This window comes from Pan troglodytes, chromosome 5 (genome assembly GCF_028858775.2).
Source record: "Pan troglodytes isolate AG18354 chromosome 5, NHGRI_mPanTro3-v2.0_pri, whole genome shotgun sequence".
Lineage (NCBI taxonomy): Eukaryota > Metazoa > Chordata > Mammalia > Primates > Hominidae > Pan > Pan troglodytes.
In genome coordinates this window covers 128344395-128362618 of record NC_072403.2, presented here as the reverse complement: position 1 = coordinate 128362618, position 18224 = coordinate 128344395, and the positions used below count along the sequence as shown (strand labels likewise).

At 38.8% G+C, this 18224-nt stretch overlaps 2 pseudogenes; both read left to right on the top strand.

The window, feature by feature from the left end:
- Positions 1-226: 226 nt before the first annotated feature.
- On the top strand, positions 227-1546 carry LOC472104 (keratin, type I cytoskeletal 18-like; annotated as a pseudogene).
- Positions 1547-5255: 3709 nt separating this feature from the next.
- On the top strand, positions 5256-5845 carry LOC100609906 (chromobox protein homolog 3-like; annotated as a pseudogene).
- Positions 5846-18224: the final 12379 nt, after the last annotated feature.

Sequence of the window (18224 nt, the reverse complement as noted above, 5' to 3'; positions counted from 1 at the left end):
GATTGACTGGTTCTAGCTCTGGGTCTATTGAAGATTCCCAGCCCTCCATACCCAGGTCTGTTCTGAGAGGATATTGCTCAGAAGTTCAGCCCTTAGTGGAAATTGACTAACACTCTAATGGTGTGGAGAGGTAGACTAAATAATATTTTAAATGTCTTTACACTTTTGAAAGCCTGTGATTTGCTTCAGCTGTTAAGAAATGAGTAGTAGAACGTCGTTGGCAAAGCCTGAGTCCTGTCCTCTTGCTCTCCTCCCTGGACAGTATGAGCTTCACCACTTGCTCCACCTTCTCCACCAACTACCATTCCCTGGGCTCTGTCCAGACACCCAGCTTCATCGCCCAGCTGGTCAGCAGTGCAGCCACTGTCTATGCAGGCACCCGGGACTCTGGTTCCCGGATCTCTGTGTCCTGCTCCACCAGCTTCTGGGGCGGCATGGGATCCGGGGGCCTGGCTGCAGGGATGGCCAGGGGTCTGGCAGGGATAGCAGGCATCCAGAATGAGAAGGAGACCATGCAAAGCCTGAACGACTGTCTGGCCTCCTACCTGGACAGAGTGAGGAGCCTGGAGACCGAGAACTGGAAGCTGGAGAGCAAAATCCGGGAGCACCTGGGGAAGAAGGGACCCCAGGCCAGAGACTGGAGCCATTACTTCATGACCATCAGGACCTGAGGGCTCAGATATTCACAAATACTGTGGACAATGCCCGCATCGTTCTGCAAATCAATGCCTGTTTTGCTGCTGTTGACTTCAGTGTCAAGTATGAGACAGAGCTGGCCATGTGCCAGTCTGTGGAGAGCGACATCCATGGGGTCCACAAGGTCATTGATGACACCAATGTCACTCGGCTGCAGCTGGAGACAGAGATCAAGGCTCTCAAAAAGCAGCTGCTCTTCATGAAGAACCATGAAGAGGAAGTAAAGTCCTACAAGCCCAGATTGCCAGCTCTGGGCTGACCGTGGAGGTAGATGCCCCCAAATCTCAGCACCTTGCCAAGATCATGGAAGATATCTGGGCCCAATATGACGAGCTGGCTCGGAAGAACTAAGAGGAGCTGGACAAGTACTGGTCTCAGCAGATTGAGGAGAGCACCACAGTGGCCACCACTCAGTCCACCGAGGTTGGAGCTGCTGAGATGACGCTCACAGAGCTGAGATGTACAATCCATTCCTTGGAGATCGACCTGGACTCCATGAGAAATCTGAAGGCCGCTTGGAAAGCAGCCTGAGGGAGGTGGAGGCCTGCTATGCCCTGCAGATGGAACAGCTCAATGGGATCCTGCTGCACCTGGAGTCAGAGCTGGCACAGACCCAGGCAGAGGGACAGCACCAGGCCCAGGAGTATGAGGCCCTGCTGAACATTAAGGTCAAGCTGGAGGCTGAGATAGCCACCTACAACAGCCTGCTGGAAGATGGCGAGGACTTCAATCTTGGTGATGCCCTGGACAACAGCAACTCCATGCAAACCATCCAAAAGACACCACCCGCCCAATAGTGGATGGCAAAGTGATGTCTGAGACCAATGACACCAAAGTTCTGAGACATTAAGCCAGCAGAAGTAGGGGACCCTTTGAGGAGCAGGAGGCCAATAAAAAGTTCAGAGATCAAAAATAAAAACTAAAAAGAAATGAGTAGTAGAGTCTCACATTAAGCACGGTGTAAAGCCAGTGGTTATGGGTTCCCTTTGGTTTCCTTTAACTGTAGTACTTTGTTTTTCAGCACTATCATTTTCAATGTCAGGAATGGGTTTCAGAAACCACAGAACATTTCTTGGAAAAGAAACTTCTTGAAAGGAAATGCACATACACACTGTGAATCTGAAAGTGTCTTGCAATTGTCTTCATGTGTGCTAGTTCTCAAACATTGTTCTCTGCAGCTCTCATAAGAATACAGACTAATGGCATGACCCTGCTTGGAATATGACTGCTAGATTCTAATACAACATTAATCTTGGCCCCAAGACCCTCCAAAAAGAGTAAAATCAAATTAATATTCAAATATCTTAGGTAACATATGCAAGAAGAAATGCCAGATGCCAAATTAAAAAGTTAGTTTACAAAATCTGACATTCCTAGTCTTAAAGGGAATATCTTTCTGAATGTTAAAATTTGTGGATATATTGCTCATGTTAGATAACATATTTGAAAATCTGGAACATGCTGTTGTCTTCAGATATTTTAAACGTTTATAAAAGTTTTTTCCAATGGAAGTGTAAAGCAGAAGGAGGGAAAGATCAGACCCTTTCCTTGGCAGAGAGATGTCATTTGTTAAATGGCAATCCCATGACATTTCAAAAAAGCCTTTTAAAGATTTTTATTCCTCTCTTAGTGTGAATTTCCTAAGCCTATCACAAAAGTTTAAGTACTTATTGATTAACACACTAATTTTTGTTCTTGCAGCAGATATTTTAACTCTGTTAAAAGAAAAACCATAGCCAAATTAAATTTAACAGAGTTTAATTGAGCAAAGAATGATTCATGAATCTGGCAGCCTCTTGAGCCAGAGTAGGCTCAGAGAGAATCCCGTGGAAGATTTATAGACAGAAATAGGAAAGTGATGTACAGAAAATGGAAGTGAGGTATAGAAACAGCCTGATTGGTTACAGCTTGGCATTTACCTTCTTTGAACACAGTTTGAACAGTTGACCCCCTTTGATTGGCCAAAACTTGTTGACTGGCACAACAGTAGGTTACAGTCTGCTTACATTACAGAGAAACCTTTAGGCTGAACTTAAGATACGTAAGGAGGCTGCTTTAGGATAAACTTGATTTAACAACTTAGAGAAACTAGATATGGCCAAGTCTTTGTTGACATCATCGTTGCTACCATTGTTGTTGTCACCGCCATCATCAATATCATCTGATATGCTGAGGCTATTAAAGGTCCTAGTTAGTTTTCCTTCTGTGCTTTTTACGACCTGTGTCTATTAGCAATTTTGGTGAAACAATGTTTTCTCATTGTCTTAGTCTTTCAGTCTGCTATAACAAAATACCTTAGACTGGGTAATTTATAAACAAAAAATTATTTCTCACAGTACTGAAGGCTGAGAAGTCCAAGATCAAGATGCTAGCGGATTTGGTGTCTGGTAAGAGCCTATTCCTCATAGATGGCAACTTTCCTGTGTCTTCACATGGTGGAAGAGACAAGGCACCTCCCTTCAACCTCTTTTATAAGGGCACTAATCCCATTCACAAGAGTGAAGCCCTCATGATTTAATCACTTCTCAACAGGCCTCACCTCTTAATACTATTGTATTGAATACTAAGTTCCAACATAGGATTTTTGGGGGGACACCAACATTCAGACCATAGCACCCATCAAATCAAATTGTTATTTCAGAGGTGAGAGAGAGAGTTGGAGAGAGAGACAGAGAGACAGACATAGAAAGAGAGAGAGAGCCACAATATGTAGCTACAAATTTATATATCCACAATATACATCCAGAATATATCCACAAATTTTAACATTCAGAAATATATTCCCTTTGGGATTAGGAGTGTCAGATTTTGTAAATTAACTTATTAATTTTGGCATCTAGCATTGCATCTTGCACATGATACCTAAGATATTTGAATCTTAACTTGATTTTACTCTCTTTGGAGGGTCTTGGGGCCAAGATTAATGCTGTATTAGAATCTAGCAGTCATATTCCAAGCAGGGTCATGTCATTAGTCTGCATTCTTATGAGAGCTGCAGAGCACAATGTGTGATAATGTGTGATAGAGCTTTGTTGTCAATGGGCACTTATCGTCACAATCCCAGTTCTCCTGAACTCAAATTTCCTTTACTAATTTATGATATATGATCAAAGATATAAATTTCCAAAGAAAACAATAATAAATAACAAGATTAAAGAATAAGAATGAAGAAAATAAAAATAAAAATAAAACAAAATTTTGAGTTCTTCAAATTATAGATGACACTATTATAAAATCTCGGAAATTTAAATGAACTCTGTGGAGAGCATAAACTGTCATGGAAGATCTTTCCAAAAAGAATGCATCACTTGAAACTTGCTACATTGTCAAGTTGTAGAGTACTATTTAAATAAGTTATGTAGTATTGGTGCATAGAATACAAAGTAGATCCATACCATTGAGGTAGATCTGTATGTGCTGGTATGGATGAAAAGACATGGAAGACATACTAATTGGAAAATAAGCAAGAACATTTCATGCAATCCATTTGTATACAACAGAAAATTTACTTTTCAAGAAAGCAGAAGAATGGAATCATGTATTGAAAAGAACTGTGGCTATTGACAAATATAGCTCAGAACTGTGGCTATTGACAAATACAGCTTGCTGGAATCAAAGAGATAAGAAGCTTACTAAAATTTGGGAGAGATTTACAGTCAAAGGAATCACAAGCCCAAGTAGACCTATGGTCTTCTGACATTACGTAAGAAGGACACGCAAGAGAATTACACAGTCCCCAAGACGAATGTATGCCCATTAGTACATGGCAAAGGAAGATAACAGAAGACGCTCCAGAGAGTGGAATCCTGAAAATCAAGGAACATTTCTGTATACTCAAGGTAGGGACTTTTATGGCTTTTGCCAAGTGGTAATTTAGTAAGCTTCTTATTTCTTTGATTCCAGTAAACAGTATTTGCCAATATCCACCATTCTTTCCAAGACATGGTTCTCAGATATACTCTATCATTTTGCTTTCTTGCCCCATCCTCCATGTCTCTCTCTCTCTCCCTCTCTGTCTCTCTCTGTCCCTCTTTCCCTGGTCCTCCTATCTACCCTACCTTCCTCTGTCTCTTCCTCCCTCTCTATCTAGCTCTTCATGTCTTTCTATCTTTATCTCTCTCTTGCCATTACTGTTATCCTGCATATACATGAGTCTATGATTTTCTGTGGAAAAGCCACAACTTTAATTTGATCTTTGCCATGTGTATTTATCCAATTGAATACCTTAATTTTATCTGCCCTGAAATTCCTTAATCTATTGAAAGGCATTATCAATAGGTGGAGACACCATACTTTTAATTTTACCTATCCACAGGCTTTAATGGGCTTCATCTTTCAAGGCTTTCTCAATTTCTGACTTAGTATTTGGAGTTTAAAGCCTGTTAGAATTTGCAATTTTGCAAGGCCCCAATTTTCTGAAATAGTTCCATTCCTTCTCATATTTGTTAACAAAGCAACCAATTCTTTTCTTGAGTTTAAAAAGCCTTGTCAAAAAAAATAGCTAGTAGTGGTAGGCGCGCAGGGCCGGAGATGCTGCAGACCTGCGACCCGGAGCAGTTCGGAGGCGGTGAATAATATCTCTTCAAGTCTGCTATAAAAAATGGCCTCCAATAAAACTACATTGTGAAAAATGGGGAAAAAAACAGAATGGGAAAAGTAAAAAGTTGAAGAGGCAGAGCCTGAAGAATTTGCGGTGGAAAAAGTACTAGATTGACGTGTAGTGAATGGGAAAGTGGAATATTCCCTGAAGTGGAAGGGATTTACAGATGCTGACAATACTTGGGAACCTGAAGAAAATTTAGATTGTCCAGAATTGATTGAAGCATTTCTTAGCTCTCAGAAAGCTGGCAAACAAAAAGATGGTAAAAAAGAAAATATCTGACAGTGAATCTGATGACAGCAAATCAAAGAAGAAAACAGATGCTGCTGACAAACCAAGAGGATTTGCCAGAGGTCTTGATCCTGAAAGAATAATTGGTGCCACAGACAGCAGTGGAGAATTGATGTTTCTCATGAAATGGAAAGATTCAGATGAGGCAGACTTGGTGCTGGCAAAAGAAGCAAGTATGAAGTGTCCTCAAATTGTAATTGCTTTTTATGAAGAGAGACTAACTTGGCATTCTTGTCCAGAAGATGAAGCTCAATAATTGTTCACATTGTTTTTTTATATATATTTATAATATATATAAAATTTGGGTCTTGGATTTTGATTTACTAGTGTGATGAAATAACTACATCCTAATGAAAATCAAGTTTGATATGTTCATTTTGAAAGTAGCGTTGGAAGAGTTGTTGGGGGGTTTTTTGAATCCATAGCACTGGTTACTTTGAACAAACAAAAGTTTTCTATAGTTGCTTCCTCTATCAGAAAAGAACATTTGATACCATGGTATATTATTTCCTCTTCATTAAAGAACAGCTTCTCTAAATGTTGGGGGAAATGTCCATAGTCATTACTCAATCAAAACTTGTGTTCTCATAAGCCTAAGGACCATTCTAGATTTTTTACATGTTTTTGTGTGTGTGTGTGTATCCATAAAATGCATATGTAAATTTTTTGTTTGTTTGTTTTTGAGCATTCACACAAACAAAAAAATCACAGGTAAGCCCATGTTTCTGAGATGCCATTATTCCGAGCAAAATAAGAGATAATCACTTCAAGTTAAATTGAAAATTTTCCTGAAGCCATGCATTTCAAGTGAAATAAGTAATTCTAAATAGGACAATTTAAATTGGATAATTTTAAAGCATCTATAATTGCAGTGGTTTATTTGCAAAATTCCTAAAAGGAAAAATTTTATCACTGCCATCACGGCAGTTTTCCTCATCCAGATGAGGAAACCAGACAAATGCTAGTGTGTTTTAACTAGCTAAACAAAACTAAATTAAATGAACATTAAAAAATTTCCCTAGTGTGCCATTCCTTAACAAAATGTTGAAATCCCTGTTGCTACATTGACTAAAAGGTAAAGATGAATGGAATATGTAAGACTTGGCTCATAGAAACCTAATCAGAGGGTTAGAGATGTTGGCAGTTTAGGACCTGCTGCTACAAAAGTGTGAACAACCTTTTGTAATCTAACCTATTGACCTGCATGTTTTTTCTTTACCCCAACTCATTCCTTACATGTAGGCTCAATCTTCACTTTGCTTTACTGGTTCAGCAAAAGCCAGGAAGAACAACTTTGTAGTAATCAGAATGTTATTCAACTGTATATTGTTTACTTTATTGTAAATACTGGTGAACAGTGGTTAATAAATAGTTTTATATTCCTTTAAAAAAATAGCTAGTAGTTGCCAACACACAGTAGACACATTATTTTCCAATCCTTTCCCTTAGAGTCATATTTTCTTTAGCTACATAATCTTCCTCCAAGTTAATACAGAAGTTGGCTTTACCAACCACCACATAACAAGAATTGTCATCTAGCTAGCCTCCATTATCAATTTCTATGCTGTTCACCACTGAACTGCGAAGCCCATACCACATATTTTAGGGTTTTTAAATTAATAAAGCACCCTGCTTCAAATACCAATATCTGTTCAGAACTAGCCACAAGGTTTCACCTAACTGCAATGGAAAGAGGAAGTATGGTTCTTTCCCATGCCTTAAAGGCAGAGAACCTGACATGGACGAGTACAGGAAGTCTCCACCACATCTTCTATGACCAGTCTTTCTAAACAGTTCCCCATCCACCCCTTCACCTTTCTTAGCTGCATTTTTTCCTTATTATATGTAGCAGTTTTATCTTTCATTTGTTGCTTGTTAATTTTTGTTCATCTCCTCCACTAGATTATACATTCCAAGAGGGCATGGATAACACCTGACTTAATCCTCTTTCAGTTACACAGGTCTTGGCATAGTGCCTAGGACTTCGTAGGTGTTCAGTACATATTTGTGGGAACAGTGAGTGAATCGATGAATGAATGAATGAGAAGCAGGCTTAGATTTTCTCTTCTCTTACTGCAGAGCCAGCACCATTCCTATTTTATTCAGCTTAGAATGTGAGCCCTTCTGCACAGGCCATGCCGGTCTGAGCACATCACACAGCTCAGAATAATGTAAGGAATCTTGAATTGCCAACCCTGTGGAAAACAGTAGGTAGCTTATCCACGGAGGAACAAGGCAACACCAGGAACAAACAAGGTCATGGGTTAGGTTCCAGGTGCAGCTGAAGGGCCACCTGGACACCTACTCCCATCCACTTTAATCAGAGTCACCAAGCCACAGTGGGGGATGGTGGAGGTGCAGGCCTGGGCAGAACAGGGACTGTCCCAGACTTCTTCCTGTTCTCCTTCCCACTCAGCTCAACTGCTTTTGTCTTGTTTACTCAGCACAGTTCCCTTGCCACTAGCCCCACTCCCCATTGTCCACTATCTTTCCATACCCACACATAACTGAATTATTTATGGGAGGGATTTTTCTTTTTACTTTAGCTGAGAAAGCAACACAAGGGCAAGAATTTTTTTTTTATATTTTACTTTTAGATTTATTTTAAAAGTTCAAAAAAAAAAAAGTTCACCTCCTTTCTTGGAAGCAATGAACCAATCTTGAATAAGTTTCATTCACAGGTAGATTCAGAGCTTGACGATCTGTGACTGTACTTTGGCATGATACCTGACCTCCTCTGGTAGTGCCAGGCACCTGCAGTACTTACCTGATTAAGGTAATTTAAGTTTGGCTGCTAATAACACTCTCTGGCTCTCCTCCAGACTCCCTGACTATTCATCCAAGCCTCCTTCATAGGCTCTCCCTCCTCCTCCCAACCATTAATATTGGTACTCACTAAAATTCGGTACTTTCCACATACACACCCTGAATAATCTCCTCTTGGCACCACCACAGACTAGACATGTGACCTTAAGCAAGGTAGTAGATCTGTCTGTGCCTCAGTTATCTGTAATATGAAAATAATATTATCTGCCTCATTGGGTTGTTGTGAAAATTAAGAGTTGAAACATACAACATTCTTCTAATAGTGCCTGGCACATAGTAAATGCTCAAAAGTGTTGGTAATGATATTATTCTCTTTTCCTATGGCTTCAACAACCAACTCTGTGTTAACATTTCCAAATATTCATCTCCCTTTCCTAAGTTCTACATGGGCATTTTTAACTGCCTAGAAGATATCTTCACTTATTTGTTTAGCAATCATTTCAAACATAAAATAGAACTCAGCTTATGTTACAACTTAGTTTTCCTGAATTTTGATGTCAGATAAGGATATTAATCTTTCAAGCTAGAAAACTCAGGGTCACTGGTGATGCCACTCCATTTCTTGTGCAGCTTAAGTCTGCTTCAGGTCCACCCCTCAGTGTGGACCTCTCCTCTCCAACCTCACTGAATGTGGTCCACATTCTCATTACATCACCTCACTGCAGTTTATGCCACTTAGTCCTGTCAGAGTTAACTTCCTGAAAAATGAATATGTCATTTGTTGTTGGTGGGGATGCAAAATGGTGCAGCCACTTTGGAAGGCAGTTTGGCAGTTTCTTACAATACTAAAATACTCTTACTGTATGATCCAGCAATCATGTTCTTTGGTATCTATCCAATTGATACCAATTGATATTTCAATTGAGTTGAAAACTTATGCCCACACAAAAACTTGCAAATGGATGTTTATAGCAGCTTTACTTGTAATTGCCAAAAGTTAGAAGCAACCAAGATGTCCATCAGTAGGTGAATGGATAAATGGTAAATAAACTATCGCACATCCAGACAATGGAGTATTATTCAATGCTAAAGAGAAATGAGCTATCAAGCCATGAAGAGACATGAAAGAAACAAATGCATATTACTAAGTGAAAGAAGCCAATCTGAAAAGGCTACATACTGTATAATTACAACTATTCTGGAAAAGGCAAAACTCTAAAGACAGTAAAATAATCAGTGTTTGCCAGAAGTTGTGGGGCAAGAGGAATCAACAAGCAGAACCTAGAGGATTTTCAGGGCAGTGAAACTAATCTGGATACTATAATGGTGGACAAATGTCATTACACATCTGTCCAAACATGTAGAATGTACATAAGAGTGAACCCTAATATAAACTGTGGACTTTGGGTGATTATCATATGTCAATGTAGGTTTATCAGTTGCAACAAACATATCACTCTGGTGGGGTGTGTTGATAATGGGGGAGGATATGAATGTGTGGGAGCAGGAGGTATGTGGGAAATCACTATACCCTTCTCTGAATTTTGCTATGAACCTAAAACTGCTCATAGAAAAATAAAATCTTTTAAAAAGTGAATTTGAGTATACCCTAGAGACTGATATGCACCATGTGAACGGGATACAGAGTACAAAAGCTCATATTGTTCATAATTGCTATTTTTAAAAAGCTGGTATAAAAGAACTGGTAATAAACATAAAAACTGATCAAATAAACATAAGAATGATTTTAAAAACCAAAGAAAAAATATACAACAGACAAGATAAACTGTGAAATAGTCAAACAAGAAAATACTATATAGCAAAGTAAATAAATAAATATTACTACAGGAACAATCAACAAGGATGAATCTTTAAAACAAAACATTGAGCAATAAAACTTAAACACAAAGAATATGTTCAGTATTATTCCATTTATAAAAAGTTCAGAACTAGTCTAAATAGACAGTCTTTTCTGAGTATGTATACATAAGTGAAAAAACTAAGGAACAACAAAGAAGTGATTAAGAATCAGGACAGTGGTTATCATTTTTGGGGCTTCCATGACATATGACTGGGGAGGAGATGAGGGGTTTTCACAATGTTATATGTTACAAAGGTGTTTACAATTATGCTTTATACACTATATCTGTTTTAATGTTTTAGTATTTTTTCCTCATTAAGGATTATATTTCTTAATTTTTATGGCAAGAGAAAGACAGCAATCCAATTACATTATTTTCCAACTGAAAACCTCCAATACTTCCAGTTTTCCAGAGGACAACTTCCATATCCCTACATTGGCACAGAAGCTTGTCCCAGACTTGCTCCACACATCTCCACCCCACTTCATCCCATGCACCCCGGTTTCCAGCACCACTGACCCCCTTACTTTTCCTGTGCATACACATCACAGTCTTCCTCAATACCATGCCTTCTCACTTGGTTTTCTTGCTTCCTTGAATGACATTTCTGTTTTTCACCTGGCAAACTACTCTCTTCCTTTAATACTCAGTCTGATGTAACTTCTTCATTCAAGTCATCTTCAAAACCCCCAGAGTTAGCATTTCTATTTTTTTGCTCTCACACCATTTAAAAAGAAATAACTGTGCAATAGTTCTTGACATGCCTATTGCAACATTCCTTTCCAGGGATCTGTCTCTCCTACTATGGTGGGAGCTCCCAGGGATCCAGGGCCTCTTCTCATTCATCATTGCCTCCCTCAGTAGAGTCAGCTGCTCTCTGACCACAACTCTCTTCCCACACACGAAGTAGACCTCACTACATTGTATGTTATCTTTATCTACTTACAGAGCTGTCTCAAGCTATGTTGTGCAATTTTATGAGAATTAAAAATGAGATAGTATGAAAAACCCAGCACAGTGTTTAGAATATTTTAGTTTCAGTTACATTTTTTAAAAGGTTTTTTTAAAAAATAGTGACTCAAAAATGTGCTAGAGGGTGCTGATTCACTGTTTTGTTATAGACGATGGTACTCAGGTTGTTAACATTTGACTTGCTCATCTAACTAGGAGCCAAAGAAATAATCAGATTTTTAGTAAGCAAAATATCAGCCATTTTTATTTAATAAATAAATGAATACATTTCAAGTGTTTGTGTCTATAGTTGACTTGAAATTATTTTGGGGAAGAATAAGACAACAACCAGATTGATGGCTGATGGCATGATGTTGCTTGTTTTAGTCCCTGTTTGTATATATCCCCCAACCTAGGGTTTGTCCGACAAGCAGTGAAAACTCAAAGCAGGCAGTGTTGATTTTGGCAGTGCCCCAACTTTCCTTAAAGTAAAGAAATGCCAAACAAAGTGTTTCCTCAACTGTCAAATGGGAAGGCTGAACTAGATCATCTTTGGGGTCCCTTTCAATTCTAACATTCTATAATACATACTTCTAGTTCGTTAAAAAAAAGAAACAGGCATGACCTCTTTAAAAAAAAACACACATACATACATTCGACCAAGAACTGTCAAAATTCAATGAAAAGTAAACCAAAAAAATTTTTAAATCTGCCTTAACAGAAAAAAAAAAAAGAAGAAAAACCAAACTGGAGTTCCATTTATTCCTTCCATGTAAAGCTGGGTTTAAAAAAGCAATATGAGTGACAAATGATTGACTGCTTGAAAGATGTATTGATTGTGAAATATTTTCTAGTTTCTTCTGTATCTCCACATCTTCTGTTAATAATTATTCTAGCTAAATCTTCTCTTCTTTAGGAGAGGATGATAAAGTAGGTTTATGTTATATAAAGCATTGGTCAGCTGATTGAAAGCATTTTACAATGACTCCATTCACTTCAACCACCTGAAAAACCACAAACATTTATGACAGAGTCTTAAAAGTCCAGGAAACAATACTAAATTAAGAGATGGAGACTGTAGATAAATATATTAGTAAATAATTTGCTTTTATGTTTATGAAGCTCAATCAAAGTGACTCACAGTTTGGGTGCAAGATGAGAGTAGACACAAAAAGCAGAAGTCTGGTTTTGCAACTGATTATTTTATGATGTCTGTAGGCTGTGCTGCAGGATCCTAAACTATGACAAATAGTTATAGTAATTTCTAAAATGTGAGGATGTTCAGTAGTCCTTTTTTTTTTTTTTTTTTTTTTTGAGATAGGACCTGACTCTGTGCCCAGGCTGGAGTGCAGAGGCCTGATCTTGGCTCACTGCAACCTCTGCCTCCTGGGACTCAAGCAATCTTCCCACCTCAGCCTCCACAGCAGCTGGCACTACAGGCGTGCACCACCACACCCAGCTAATTTTTGTATTTTTAGAAGAGACAGGGTTTCACCATGTTGCCCAGGCTGGTCTCGAATTCCTGGGCTTAAGCTATCCGCCACCTCAGCCCCACAAAGCATGGGATTACAGGTGTGAGGTACATCACCTGGCCCAGTAGTCTATCTTTAACAAAGATAATCTACTTTGACAATTTTTTTGCTTGTTCACTTAAGTGTCATGAGATTAAAGGCAAACAATTATGGTGAAAGTTTAATAGTTTTGATGTAACTATGCTTATAACTCAGTATTTTTAATGATTATAATGTAGCATTTTGAGCACTCTAAATAATTAAAATTCAAGTTTAGAACATTGTTTTATTTTGAGTTTTATGCTCTAATCCATAATTACTGTTGGCTGTATGTCTCTGGTCACAGTTCTTAGCCTCTCTGAACCTAGCTTCCTAATTTATAAGATGGGGCTGTAGCTATTATCTTCCTTACAGTATGCAGATGCGTACAAATTTCTTCAAACTTTGCTAGGCTTCAATAAGACTGCTATTATCATTGCTATCTAGTAAGCTTTAGCATAATAATGGCGTAAACTTGGACTAGGCAATGTTTTTATGAATTTTAGCACATTTTATAAAATAAGCCTGCATGTGGGCTCATTGCATACCATTTAAGAAACAAAACTTCTTTTACAGAATTATAAAATATTCTTTCATTCCCTACTTCTTCCTCTGACATCCAAATTATTTTTTTAATTAAAAATGACCTATCTTCAGTAGTGAATTCACGAAGGTCCTCTCATCATCCATAAGACTCTTAAAACATGCACTAGGCAACAGGTGCCATGGTTGACTCTCCACGTGTGCAGGTGTGGCAGAAAAGCCAGCTGAATAACCAACCCTCCCAACCACACTGCTTGCCCACACCCCTGACACCCACACCACATTGTCCTATGTTCTCTAGGAAGTCTGCTTTGCTGGCATGGCTATGCTTTCTCGATTGCACAGTGTCATGAACTCACAAGGCATTCTTATGGGCAATGGCTGAAGTTTAGCAATAGTCTGCTGATTACTGGTGGTTTACAACATCCCACACAAATGGTGTGTTATTTTAAGTTGTGCTTTGGAATCTGGGCTCTCGATCCCACTTGGGACCACCCTGTGTTTAGCAATCATATAAGCAGCTGCTTGCTTACCTTGTTAACATCTGTCTTTCACATGTACCCTGTCCTGGAGATTGAATTTTAGGCCTCCACATAGCTCAGAGGTGACAGTGTTGAAACAGCTCTAGGATCTAGTTGGAGCATCTCTCAGGGCCACAGTTCACAGCTAACTGAGAGGTTAGTGATGTTAGCTCATTATAAGAACTATGTTCTATCTTATCTCATTCAGGCTGCTATAACAAAAACACCATAGACTAGGTGGCTTACAAACAACAGAAATTTATATACCACAGTTCTGGGGACAGGGAAATCCAAGATCAAAGCACAGCAGATGTGGTATCTGGTGAGGACTCACTTCCTGGTTTACAGATGGCCATCTTTTCACTGTAGCCTCACATGTTGGAAGGGACAAGGGACCTCTCTGGGGTATCTTTTATAAGGATACTACTCCCATTCATGAGGGCTCCACCTTCATAACCTAATCACTTTCCAAAGGCCCCACATCCTAATACTATCACATTAAGGATTAGGTTTCAACATACTAATTTTGAGAGGAGGCAAACATTCAGTCTGCAGCAAGCTCAATGTTAAGGTCTTCTGGGACCACAGTCTTCTGTACTCCAGTCATTAATCCACCAATTTATTTATTCATTCAGGCAGTCAATCAGTCAATTCATCAAGCATTTTTTGAATACCAAATTTTTCTGAATGCATTTTTTGAATGCCAGGCACTGTGTAAGAACCATGTATATACAACGAGCAAGAGGCACAATCCCTGCCCTAAAGGATTGTAGTCCAGTGACTTTGTGTCTTCTAAGAGTGAGCCACCTAAGGGCAGTGTTCAGTAATAGCAATCAGTTTTCAGTTGTTATTGCAATTGATATTTCAACTGTGATAAAAAATTCTGTGAATTAATCTTTCAAAAGAATCACGTTTCCCTTTCATCAGTCCTTTTTGTATCAAAAAATACGGAGGTTTGAATATATAGAGTGCTCTAAGAATTCTCTTCAGAACTCTACTAAATGACCTGGATCCATTCTTTTGTCAGTAAAACAAATTCCTTCAAGAGAGGAGTAAAGGAGTTTAGAAATCAAGATTATCAAGGAGACAATAAATAGAAATTACTTTTATTTTAGTGGAGGTCTCTGATCCTGGACAAAAATGGTAAACAGCAGAGACTGAAAAGTACAAAGTAAGGAAAACTGACAAGATGTTCGCTTTACACAGAAAGGTACTTCTAGTGTCCTGTTATTACCATTTCTTTGGAAGAAAAAGGAAGTGCCTAGACCATTGAAAACGTTTTTTTGTTCAGAAAAGAATTCCTAAATAAATACTAAACACACTTCTCATTATTTAATTTGGAATGTGCTGGGCTGACTGAATGTTTTTAGAAGCTCTTTTCTTAAGAAATTCTACTGAAATCATAGGGACATTCTTTGATAAAGACTTACCCATAACAAATTTCTAGAGATATGCAGAAGGAGCAGCACTTTTACTTTTCTGATTTAGAAAGTACTCCAACTGCCTGCATTAATCACAATGCTTATATAATTGAAACTATTTCTTTTTTAAATTAAATGGAGTGAGGAAAAGAGACCCTCCTGCCCTGGAGCCTGGTCTACTTTTCCAGTCTGATTTTCTATCACCCGCCACTACATACACACCCTGTACTCCAGTTATACCATTCTATGTGAAGTCCCTGAACAAGGCAAGCTGAAAATACAAATGGCAGAAATATTTGAACAATTTCCTGGGCTTACTAAGGGATAGCCAGGGTGACTGGAGCAGAGCCATGGCAGGCAACCATGCTCTTCTTATATTAAATAAGACTCAGACATATATACCATTAGGGATCCTTGACTCATTATCTTTCTGATCAATACTTCCACAAAATATTCATTCCTTTGGCCACACATTTTGCCTGTGGGCTAGGAGTTAAACATTCCCTCTCCAGACTTATTCAAGGAGCTAATTGTCTTCTACCCAGACTATGGAAATGGTCTCCTAACCTCTTCCCCATTGGGTCCACCCTCTACACTGAAGCTAAAATTGCCTTTCTAAAATGCAAATCTGATTATTTAAAAAGAAAATTCTTTAATGGCTTGCCATTGCTTGCAGCGATTTCTAAGTAGAGGGTACCCCCTCCCTGCCCCACCTCGCCCCAGGGAGTAAACATATGGAATATGGGGGGCATATCAGAACCATCTCAGGGATTTTTCAAAGTTTCACACACACACAGGTATATGTGGCATCATCAACACCCCTCACCCATGTCCCTTTTGCTCCTATACACATTTCCTATCCCATGAAAATCGCTGCCATGCTTGTTGAGTGATGGGTGTTATGTTGTAGCCCTCAGTTATGCTGAGGCATAAAAATGGTTGAGCAGCCATCATGGCAGAATAAAGTCCAGATTCCTTAGCATGTCCTACAAAGTCCTGCACAATAGCCTCCCTGCTTGCCTTTTCAGTTTCATCTTCACCCATTCTCCATCACACACCCTGTGGGCCAACACCACCAGTCTGGAGAATTCCTGAACCAGGTTTGCTTTTTCGTACTTTTTTCTTTATTCTATTCCATTTACCCAGAATGCACTTCTCCTCTCACACAGCTAGTAAATTCCTGTTTAACCTTTAAGAAGGCACCAACAATTACATCTTCAGCCAGAGCCTGCCCCTGGATTCCAGGCTGGTACATCTCCACTTGGATTTTTAGAAAAGTATCTTAAACTTAACATGGCTAAAACAACTTCCTGGACCCACTTCCTACTACTTATTCCTCCTGCAGTCAGCCACATCTCAGTTCATTGCAACTGACTCCCCAACTCATAATCCAAGTCTTTGCTGCAGTCTGTGAGGGCATGCATGATCTGATCCTATTCCTATCACCCTCCCCTCCCCCACTCTGCTCTAGCCACACTGGCCTCCTAGTCCTAAATACACCAAACACATACTGAGCTCAGGGCCTTCGAACTGCTGTTCTATCTGGAATGCTCCTCTTAGATGTCCCTGTGATTCATTCCCTTATTTTCTTTCAAGTGTCTGATCATAAGTAATCACATCAGAAACCACTGTTTATGGGACAGTACCAATTCACCATCACCTTACATCCCCTCCCCTTGCTTTATTCTCCACGGTACTTACCACTACTTGACATCCTGCACTATTACTGTTATTATTTGCTCCCACTAGAACATAAACTATACGAGGGCCAGCTTTTATTATTCCTATTCTCTACCATATCTTCAGTTCCTAAAACAATACTTGGCATATAGTAGATGCTCTGTAAACATGTTATTGTCATTCGTTATTTGTTAACTCAACTGAAAAGTGCTGTGGGACTTCCATTTAAACATACTGCACTCAATATATAAATTTCCTTCAGTTCCTTCCTAAAACCCCATTAAATTAACAGCAAATAGATTTTCAAAATGACACATAGAATGGAAGTGGAGACATCAGTAAAGCCTAGCCTGATCACCACATTTAAAATTATGGCCTCCTCTTCCCAGTCTCCTTACCCTGACTTTTCCCTCCATAGCACCTATTATCTTCCAATAAGTATAAAGAATGGGTAAGAGAGCCAAAGCTTCATTAGTAGGCAGTTTTAGACCTTATTGTAAACAAGTACACAATATATGTAACAGCCAAAAGAATTAGAAATTGGTTACTTCTGGGAAGTACAAACTAAGAATGAGAAGGGAAGGGACAGATAATTTATTGTTTTGTTTTTTAAATAAGGCTTCTAGTACTATTTTACTTTTGCAATCATGTATGTTCATAATTTATGCCAAATAAAACTTCAATTAAAAAAATCGCAAAACCAAGAGGGAAACTGTATATGCAAGAAGTCATAATGTAACTTTGTCTATTTTTATTCTTCACATAGTGACTACGTCTTGTTTAACAGAATTTGAACATATTAAAATAGATGACCAAATACTAAATATTTAGACTATGTAGTGGAACATATGATTTATATCAGTCATTTCTTGAAAACTTATGAGTACTTCATTGACATTACATGCATAAAGCAAATATCTAGCTGAAACATTGCTGAAAAAAAAATACGTCATTTTGCCAGTAAATTAAATAAACTGCAGAAAGAAACTACTTCTCAACATGAAAGTAAAGAGAAGAGAATCAAGGCAATGGGCTTTGCCACAGACAGGGAATACACAGGGAACAGGGAAAGGATCAGGCCCCCCTTGCTTGAGGCTTGCTTTCCTCATCTGTAGATTTAGGGGTCTCAATCAGGTCATCTCAAGTTCCCTAAACTTGCTTAAAAAGCACCAAACTTTGAGTTAGACCTTCAGACTTCCCTAACTCCTTTTTTCCTGAATTAAGCTATGACAAAGATGACCATATGTCCCAGTTCACCTAGTATAATCTCGATTTATATCTATTGTCCTGGAATAACAATTAATTGCTCCTCCTTTAACTCTCAAAGGTATCTCCAGTCGGAA